Source organism: Equus quagga, chromosome 13 (assembly GCF_021613505.1).
Source record: "Equus quagga isolate Etosha38 chromosome 13, UCLA_HA_Equagga_1.0, whole genome shotgun sequence".
In the NCBI taxonomy this organism is placed as follows: Eukaryota; Metazoa; Chordata; class Mammalia; order Perissodactyla; family Equidae; genus Equus; species Equus quagga.
In genome coordinates this window covers 92,769,397-92,773,262 of record NC_060279.1, presented here as the reverse complement: position 1 = coordinate 92,773,262, position 3,866 = coordinate 92,769,397, and positions in this window count along the sequence as shown.

Sequence of the window (3,866 nt, the reverse complement as noted above, 5' to 3'; positions counted from 1 at the left end):
TTTAACTTAAACTCGCCAACCCCCCGCCTGCCTTCCTCCGCCACCTCGGAGAGCGGGCGCCGGTGCCTCTCCGGGCCTGGGAGGGAGACCTACAGAGTGCGGCACACGGTAGAGTGGGGACAGTGACCCTCACGCCTTCCTCTTCCCAGCAGCCCTCTGTGCCTGTCCTCTCTCCACAGACGGGGGGGGAGGCTGCTTGGCAGGACCTCCGTGGGCCTGTGCTCTTGGCCGTGAGGCTGCGGCCTCACCTGTGCCCACTGACTTCCTGCACCGACACCACCGGGCAGGCTGGAGCTCGGGCCTGCCTCCCGCAGAGTGGCCGCCCGCCACCCGCGTCCGCGTCAGCCTTCCTCATTCAGCGCCCTGGGAGGGCGCACGACTGCACTCCTCTGGGCTCATGCGCTCGCCGCGCAGGCGGGCGGTAGGGCTTCAGGCATGAGTCCTTGCTTGCATGACGCCCAGCTCTAGTGCTCCATAGCTGTTGGGGTGTCCTCAGCACCCCAGGGCGGCCCGCACCACGGACCCAGCCACAGTCTTGGTGTGTGGTGCGTGCGCCTTCCCAACCAGCCGGGCGCTGGGGCTGCTCACCTGCCTGGTAGGTCAGGAGACAGGCCTCGGGCGTCCCTGCACCCTGAGGGTCGGGGCCCCACATTCCCAGGTGTACTTTTTGGGGGAGTGGTCTCACCAACACTTCAGGGACAGGAGGCCCGGGGCTGAGGACCACGCTGGGGTCCCTCAGGCTCCACCCGCCACCATGACCTGGGGAGCCAGGGGGGATTGCTGAGGTCCTGGGATATGACAGTGCGTGCAGAGCCCTGAGCGTGCATACACAGATGCACACACACGCACACACACATGCAGGCCCCTCCACCCCTCAGGCAGCCGCCGATCCGCGCCCCCCCCCCCCCCCCCCACTGCTCTGCATTATCCCGGGCTCCCCAGCAGGGCTGTCTCCGGGGCTCCCAGGAACCCAGGGGCCATGGCCCTCAGGCCCCCCCACACACCGGCCTCAGCACCCCTGCCTCCTCCCACAGCCGCACACCCGAGCCTCTGGCAGGGCCCGTCAGCTATCCCCCATGATCACTTGCGAGTCATGTCTCTCCTCCACTGAGACCGTCTGGTCCAGGCTCCTCGCCCCCTGGGGTCCCCACCCAGCCTCCTCGCTAGTCCCCTGCCCACTCCTGCCCCTCCCATTCACCCTCCATCCAGCAGCTGCAGAGAACTTTGCAAAGCACAAACCTGACCCGGCCCATTCCCTGCTCAGAACTAGCCGTGGCTCCCCAGTGCCCCCAGGCTCCTAACTGGTGACCAAGACCTTAGGGGAGGGGACTTCACCCCTGCAGCCTCCCTTGCTTTAACCTGCTGTGGTCTCATAGCTCCAGCCATGGATAACCTGGGACATGCCCCCAGGCACACCACTCACCATACCCCCTGTGCTCCAGGCGGCAGCTCCACTGTCTCCTCCTCTAGGAAGCCCTCCCTGACCACCTTTTCTGGGCACCCACAGCTGCCTGGGCTCCCCCATCCCAGCCCTGCCCCCTGTGGGTCATCACCGTTTGGAGACGGGTCATTCTCCACCGAACTGAGCCGTGTGAGGACAAAAACAGGGCTGTCTTGCTCACCACCATGTCCTTGGCACAGAGACGGCGCTCTGGGAATGCACTGAGTGCATGCTTGCACAACTGACTTTCACAGACACACGCTCACAACAGAAGCATGGACCTTGACGGGGCCGCATTAAGACTGGTGGCGAGACTAACAGGCAGTCAACAGATGCCCCCTGAGCCCCTGCCGGGCATTGCCCTGAGCTGGGGGTTCCATGTATACAGCAGGGACCAAGAGAGCCCCAGGCCTGCCCCCATGGGGCTCAGAGCAGGACGAATCCTGAGCGCTGAGGGTTTATGACATGGCCTTTCAGTTAACAGTCGTGAGGTCTGACATTTGCAAAGGGCAGAGGGGAATCAGGTGGACTGCTGGTCCTGTAAGAGGAGCCACTACTGGACGCTCCTTATCATGAGCCAAACTCGTAAGTGCTATGTGTGGTTCGCTCCATGCATTAAATGTAGTATTTTACTCAGTGTCCCCGTCACCTTACAGTCTGTCACTCTACCCTCATTTCCACTGCTTCCCCAGCAGACACTCCACTCCAGCCTCCCTGCTGTTCCTTGTACATGTATGACATGTTCCCACCTCAGGACCTTTGCACTTGCTGTTCCCTCTGTGCCGATCACTCTTCCCTAGATATCCACATGGATCCTTCACCATTTTAGCCCTCTGCCCAAATGGCATCTCAGACCCTCCCTAAGCTTCTAACCCAGAGAGTACCCTCCAAACTCGACCCACATATCCTGCTTTATTCTGTAACACACCCTCACTACCAAACGTGTATTTGCTTCTCTATTTCCCATCTGTCACCCTCACCTGGATTTTAAGTTCCACGATGGCAGGGGCTCTTGTCTGTTGTGTCCCTTGCTTGCTGTGTCCCCAGCACTGTGCCACCATGTGTAATAACTGTAAGTCAGATGTTCACAAGAGCAGATAAGAAAACCTAAATCCAGAGAAATTAGGTAATTGGTCCAACGTCTCAAAGTCATGCGACACAAGGATTTAGAGCAGGAAGTGCTTAGAACAGTGCTGAGCCCCCGGAAGAGCTATATACAAGTGTCATCTCTTATTAGTATCTTATTTAATCCTCACAACCATCCTATTATTAGATCCACTTTACAGATGAGGAAACTGAGGCTCAGAGAGATGAAGTCAGTTGCCCGAGATCACACAGCTGGTAAGTGGGAGGGCTAGGATTTGAACCCAGGAAGTCTGATTCTAAACCCTCAAATCATAACCTCTTTTGCAACATTCTTATTGTGTGCAGGTTAAAGTCTGAGGCCAAATCCAGCCTTTTCCAGTTCTAGTGTAATTTTTACATTTTCAAGTGGTTGAAAAAAATCTCAAGAAGAATATTTCATTTCACATGAAAATTACATGGAATTCACGTTTCAGTCTCCATCAAATAGTGTTTTACTGGAATACAGCCACACACGTCGCTTCTGTCTTGTCTGGCTGCTTTTCTGCTTTTTTGCTGAAGAATCGAGTGTTGAGACCGCCTGGTCCTGAAACCCTAAAGCATGACATATTTGCTCCCTGGCCCTTTGCAGAAAAAGTCTGCTTGAGATCTTGCTCTATGGCAGGAGTTCTCCAACTTGAGATTACAGCCGCATCGCCGGGAGGCCTGGGGGCCGCGCTTGGAGAACGGCCGCCGTAGGCGGTTCTGCGTCCCATGAGCAGGTACCAGGCCTGGCTTGGTGAGTGCTGTGGCCTAGCGCCCCGTGCAGGCACTGGCACACAGTAGGCGCTCAATAAGTGTATGTCGAATGAATCAGTGAGTCCACGTGGGCCATGAAGAGAAGAGATGGAACACTCACATTTTACACAAGCAGACATAGGACGCCAAAGCCTGGCTCTGTGGTCCGAGGGTGCCCTGCATCCTAGCTGGAACCTAATAGTCACCCAGTCATCCTCAGGAACAGGGAGGCGCAGGAACGCGGTCTAACCGAATAGCTGCCCCTCTGTGAGCCTCAGTCTCTCCTCTCTGCAATACCTCTCGTTCCATCACGTGCCTCTCATGCTGGGGCACGGTTGGAGACGGCTGGGAGGCCCCCCAGTAAGCCCTTTGCTCAGGGGTTGGGCGCGCAGCTTAATATGTACACGGGGGGCTCCGCTCATTGAGCCTTGGAGCCGCAAGTGCGCTGGGCCATTAGGAAACTTGAAGGGGCCGTGGGGAGGAATAAAACATCCTTCCATCATTCGATAAACATTTATTGGGCACCTACTGTGTTCCAGGTGCTGTCTTAGGCGCCGGGGATACA